Source organism: Sinocyclocheilus grahami, unplaced genomic scaffold (genome assembly GCF_001515645.1).
Source record: "Sinocyclocheilus grahami isolate Dianchi unplaced genomic scaffold, SAMN03320097.WGS_v1.1 scaffold134.1, whole genome shotgun sequence".
In the NCBI taxonomy this organism is placed as follows: domain Eukaryota; kingdom Metazoa; phylum Chordata; class Actinopteri; order Cypriniformes; family Cyprinidae; genus Sinocyclocheilus; species Sinocyclocheilus grahami.
Genome location: NW_015505313.1, coordinates 2,226,572 through 2,233,228, shown reverse-complemented (window position 1 = coordinate 2,233,228; position 6,657 = coordinate 2,226,572). Strand labels below are relative to the sequence as shown.

Below are 6,657 nucleotides of genomic sequence, written 5' to 3'. Positions count from 1 at the left end.
AATTTTTTTTGTAACCTTGGCCAGTTCTGTGCCTTGCCACAATTCTGTCTCTGAGCTCTTCAGGCAGTTCTTTTGACCTCATGATTCTCATTTGCTCTGACATGCACTGTGAGCTGTAAGGTCTTATATAGACAGGGGTGTGGGTTTCCTAATCAAGTCCAATCAGTATAATCAAACACAGCTGGACTCAAATGAAGGTGTAGAACCATCTCAAGGATGATCAGAAGAAATGGACAGCACCTGAGTTAAATATATGAGTGTCACAGCAAAGGGTCTGAATACTTAGGACCATGTGATATTTCAGTTTTTCTTTTTTAATAAATCTGCAAAAATGTCAACAATTCTGTGTTTTTCTGTCAATATGGGGTGCTGTGTGTACATTAATGAGGAAAAAAAATTAACTTAAATGATTTTAGCAAATGGCTGCAATATAAGAAAAATTGAAAAATTTAAGGGGGTCTGAATACTTTCCGTACCCACTGTATATGTATATATATATATACTGTATGTATATATATATATATATATATTATTGCGTTGAAAATTGAAAATTGTAATTAAATTAATTTAAGGAAGTAGAATTAAAATTGAAGGAAATTCAACTTTTCATTTTCTTAAATATGATATATAAATAAATATAAATGCCACAATATATAATATAATATATAATATTTTTTATTAATTTTCATTTTGATCCATTCTTAGTCTTGTCATTCCAATTCAACTTTCTGTGTGTTGTGTCCAGTTCAATTCAAATTCCATGAATTTAGAGTCAGCTAGCTCTCAAATGCTCAATTTTGTTCAACCTTTTCCTGATTAAATTCTCTTCACACTTCATAAACACTTTTCTGGTTTTGCAACCATGCAGCTGAGAGCACGCATGTGCCTGATATTCCTGTATGTATATAAACGTACAAAGATTCAGGAAGCCGCTTCGAATGAGATTTCTGAAGAGGCATCTACAGAGAGCAAAGTATGGCACGGCGCTGAAAAGGAAGTGAACGAACGTGGAGAAAATCCAATTTCTAAATAGAGACATCGAACAGCAGTGACTAAACATTGAGAAAGAAACTGCGGGATTACAAAACGGCTACATCCAAGATATCTGGATGCTAACAGACCGTGAAAGCATATGATGATTATCAGGCTACAGGTTAACAGATTGAACACTAATCATTCGCCTTGTTCCCAATCCAGTCGAATAGCCGTGTCACATTTATTCACAATTCCAAATGTGCCATTTTACAGTCAGAGCCTCTAAAGAGCATCTGATCGATGCAAATGTTTCAAGCTCGCTTCTAACCAGAGCACTGGTTTAGAGAAAACAGTGATGACTCTATCATTGTTTAGCAACCTGGCAGAGGAGCTCACTTCCGAACGCCCACTCAAGATGTACACTGCACCAAAACGCACTGTTAGCGTATCATTCACTGAGGTGCCTTTTAAAAGCATACCACCACAAGCACGCATTCCAAACCAATGCGTGGAAATTCGATTCGAGCCCTACACAGACTCTCCTCCGGTATTCTCACGACATTACGGTGTGTATTAGATTCAATTTGACACCACTTGCAGGACACAGGTTTAATTGTGCAGATTCCGTCCCCTCTTGTCTAGCTCTAATGAGTGCTACACAATGAAGATACACAGAGGCAAGTGTGCTTTTGAGGTCACCATGACAGCAGCCTCACTGTAACAGTGTGGGTTGTCATGGCAGCGGACACCCAAGGCTCTTTCCTGATTGAGCACTATTCATTTGTTTGGCACAAATGGATGCACATATATCTGCTGCATGTCTGAGCCATCAAAGCCGAAGACACACCGATCCTTGTCATTAACCCCTTGGGAGATGTCTGGCTCCGATCGGTGGAATCCTCTGACAATAACTCTATGTTATTGCCTCTTAGAGAGCTGCCCAGACCCCCTTGCTTGATGGTCTTTCATGACTGTCATTTTCTGCCATCTCTCTGTATGTGTTTTATAGATGACAGGCTAGCGCGGCAAGAAGAACATCAATTTGGATGTTGTCTTCCCTTTAAACAACTGGTTGCTGAAGCTGGTTGTCAGGGTGGAGCGAGCACTTGTGTGTGTCGAAAAAGGCAGGTATGTTGAGAGAGGAAAAAAAAGATGGACGGGCAGAGAGAAAGAGCGAGCCAGCGAGCGCTCTGAAAGCTTTTAAGGAATGAATCATCCGTTCTAACTGTCAACCCCCTCTCGCCTACGCCGTACCAGGCTCAATGCCCTGCTCTTAACGCTAAACCGCCGTTCCTTCCTCCCAGCACTGCTTTGACATCCTAAAGAGCCTTAGCCCTTTAATTACTCAAACTAATGATATCAACCTGTTGTCATATTGGGAGACATGCATTATATTACATATAAAATACATATTGGATTACTGCTATTACAATTAAGCTTTAGCGTGTATAAATACATTTTCACATCACGGTGAATGTGCACGTGGATGTGTTGGATGATTTGCAATCAATTAACCTTTGCATTGATATTAACTACTTTTAGCCGAGCATGCATGCAAAAACACATTATATCTATGAAATCACACTATATTTAAATAATTACTTTTCGTGACCTCTTAAAAGTACGTTTTATATTGTATGAATACGTGTAGTGTGATTGAAATCCGGACATACTGTATCTGCCATGTTGTCAGTGTCATGTGACTTGCAGTGTCAGTTGAGTCACTTCAATGATTTGCTTTATAGGACAGTAGCACAACGGAAGTAGTAGATAATAAAAACCTGCATCGATAATCCTTTTGATTTTTGATTTTATAAATGTACAAAAATCTATCCTTTCATTGGAGAATAAGAATTTAAAATGGAGGGAAACTCTCATTATGAAGTAAATGTTTTTCTCTAATACACATTGGCCGCAAGTAATCATACCTTTTATTCAATACTTTATAAAACGTCCTTTTTTCCAAGAGAACAGTTCTGAGTCTTCACCTATAATGCCTGATAAGTTTAGAGAACATCTAACAAGAGATCCAAGACCAAAAATATCCAGAATCTCTGGCAGAATAATGGGGCCACAACATTGAAGATCCAGCAGTATATTTCATTGTAGACATGGGGTACTACTTTTTATCCCTGTGTGCACCCAAACCATCTCGAGTGTTTGCGGTTAAAAAAGCATTTTTTTTGTTTGTTTTATCTGACTTTAGAAGCCTGTCCCATTTGAAGTTCCAGTCGTGTCTGACAACTGAATATGCTGGAGTTTGTTTTTGGATGAGCGAGGAGGATTTTTCTTGAAACCCTCATAAAACTACATGTGATGATGTAGGTGCTGTTTGCAAATTTTTGTTTTGTTTTGTTTTGTTTTTTTGAGGCTTTCTGACCCCAAGACTATTGTCTGCAGTTCTCCATCTGTGATCGTTGGAGAGTGTTTGGCCACTCAAACTATCCTCTTTGCCTTGCTTTAAGACAAAATAGACCCATGTCCTCTTCCAGGCAGATTTGTAACATGTTATGTTGATTGGAAATTCTTAATTATTGCCCTGATGGTGGAAATGGGGATTTTTAATGCTTTAGCTCTTTTCTTACAGCCACTTTCTAATTTGTGAAGTTCAACCATCTTTTGCTGCACATTAGAAATATATTATTTGATTTTACTCATTGTGATTAATGATGGCTGGATAATTTCATATTCCTAGTCATCCTGGTGTGATAAAAAATGCAAATATGAATGGGAATATACTTCAGAGATATTTTAATCATAAGAATTTCTTTTTACTTACAGTTAAGGTTAGATTTTTTGGAAACTTTTGAAAGAAAGATCAAATGGATAAACAATCTGGACTTATTTTCACAGCCTTCTTTGATCATAGGGTATGAATAATTTTGAGTACAACTGCAGAAGTGACAATGCAGGACATTTACTACTATGTACGATATATTATACTATGTAAATTTTGAAGCCTATTTGCCATTACATTGGACGATACCATGTTTTATATCGCTCTGGGACTGGCACTCAGTTTGCCCAGTTACGAACGATACAATGTAATTTACTCTGCAGGGCCTGTTCACTCTAATAAATATAATGAACTGAATAACAGGCTAGTAAATAAAATCACATTTTATACTAAAATAAATTCCCTTAAGTAGCGACTACTTTATTTTCCTTTATTAGACCATGCAAACATTACATGCAATTTTACCGGATTCAGTGCATCTTGAACTTTGAATTTTTTGTTGGATCTGGTAGGTTTGATCATGGATGTTCTTATCTAGTACGTGTCTAAATGAAGTTCTGGTTGGTGTAGCTGTATTTAAATACTTTTGATGAGGTCCACACTGATTCCTTCAGTGTCCAGTCGTCAGCGGAAAATCCCTCTCTATGATTGCATTGATTAGTTAGTTATTTTCCCTGCTCTAGCTAGAACATGACGGCTGTACGAATGGATTTTTAAATGCCAGTCACATTTTATATTTTCATATTTAATTGTGTAATTTCAGGGGGGGGGAAATTATACATAATTGAAATATGCTATATACCTCTGTATAATAAATAACTAGAAGAATAACAAAGTGCACAAACAATGTGTTTAGATTAACAACAGTAAGAAATACCAGTGTGCAATATCAAGCAGTATTACAACCTGTTTTGTCCAGCTAAAAATAACCAGAAACGGCTGACACCGGGAAGCCTCACACATTCAAGTTACAAATGGCTGCACACTTACGTTAAATATAAGGTGGATATGGTAGAGATGTAGGCATATTTGGATGCAGTGTATATGTAAGGCTAAAGCAAATACTGTCATGTATAAGGGCGGCCCTGTGACATGTGTGTCACACATGTTATATCGTGGCAGTCTTATAGGAAGTGGAGGGAAAACAACATAAAAATATCAACTTGATATAAAATCAGGGCGGTTTATGTGACACTTCACTTCAAAACAAGTATAAATCGCAGTGAAGATTGCAGACTAAAGATGTGAGCTATCAGCAACAAGGATGACAACGACAACAGCAGCAGCGCATATGCGGTGATGTCTAACTATATTAGGCTACGAAATCCATGCCAGTAGATGAACAGACACCAGTGACGCACAGACCGTCGTCTTGTAATCAGTTTTGAGGATGATAAATAAGCAAGAGGCTATGAGCAGAGGAGAAATAGCTGTTCACACTGTACCAAAGTCAGTAGAGCAGTGTGGTCTGTTTCCTTGTAGTGCTATGAGCCATTGCATGCAAAAGCATGAGCGAGTCAAATGTTGCACCACATTGTTTTGGCTCAAATGCTCTCATATTTGGCATAACACATGTTAAGCAGATGCAATACTATAAAACATTTTCTTATTCACTGTAAAAATGATTTAATCATTATTGTTTTCATCCATTTGACTCGTCACAGTAATTTCTGGCATTTCCAGAGGAGTTCTCAGAGTTTCAACTTGATTCATTTCATTAGTTTCACCATAAGTAAATTCAGAGTGGCTGGGTGAAGTGTAATGAACTTAACACTGTTGTAACTTTGGCAGTGAAGTTTGCTGTGAGAAACTGTATGAACGTGCCAGAAGGGAGAACGCTTTGTACTGAGAAATATAATTTGCAATATTATGCTTTCCAAAACATAAATGTGGCTGACAACTTGTATCTAATATTTAAGAATGCTGTCACTGTATCTAATATTTAAGAATGCTGTCACTGAAGCACCAATAGAGGACAGTGCAAACATTTGTGTTGTTTAAGGAATGGCTGCGTTCTCTTAAAATAAATATGCAAAATTCTACAGATTCTTTGTTATGACACAGCTCTTATAGTTGCTGTCATACTTCCTCACATCATGCATGCTAAATTTAAAGAGAATATGAATATGAAAATTCTGTCATCATTTAATCACCCTCATGTCATTCCTCTGTATGACTTTCTTTGTTCTGTGCAACACGAAGATATTTTGAAGAATGCTGGTAACCAGTTTTGGTGATTACTAAAAAACACTAAGACATACGTATATCCTAACACTAAGACATATTTTTTTGTTCCATAGAAGTAAGTAAAAGTGAGTAAATGATGACAGAATTTTCATTTTTAGGTGAACTATCCCTTTAAGGTGGCATGCATAATAACAAGCTGTTTTGGACGTATGGTCACCCTAGTTTTAAGAAGACTATGAATTCGGACATACTGCTCTGTTTTTCACGTACTATCCATCTTATTTCATAACACGGTGGCAAGCTACTTTCTTCCATTTCATTAGCCACTATATAATAAATAACTGGAGGAAAAAAAAGTACAGAAAATGGTAAAACTATTTACACTACAAACCAATGTGTTTATGATGTGTGGTGATGTATGACAGCAACTAGAACTGTGTCATAACAAAGCATTTGCACAAAGCACTAATAACTGTTCAACGGATTAAATTTAAAATGTACAGAACTATGTAAAATTACACTGTAAATAGGTGAACATGCAATAAAAATGATTAAAAAAATTTTTTTTATATGAATTTTAAACCTATTTCTCACAAAACAAACAAAACTGTGAATTTCAGTTAAATCAGTTAATAATTAAATTAATAATAAAGTTAATTCACAATGCATTAAAGGTGGGGTAATCGATTTCTGGTAGCCAATTTTGACATTTAAAATCACCAAAACAAACACGCCCCTACCCCAAAAGGGTCTCGCCC

General features: G+C 36.7%; 1 protein-coding gene across 2 annotated transcripts in view; it reads right to left on the bottom strand.

The window, feature by feature from the left end:
• Positions 1-6,657, bottom strand: part of prkd1 (protein kinase D1) — a 37,862-nt gene that overhangs the window by 22,462 nt on the left and 8,743 nt on the right. The window lies entirely within an intron of this gene.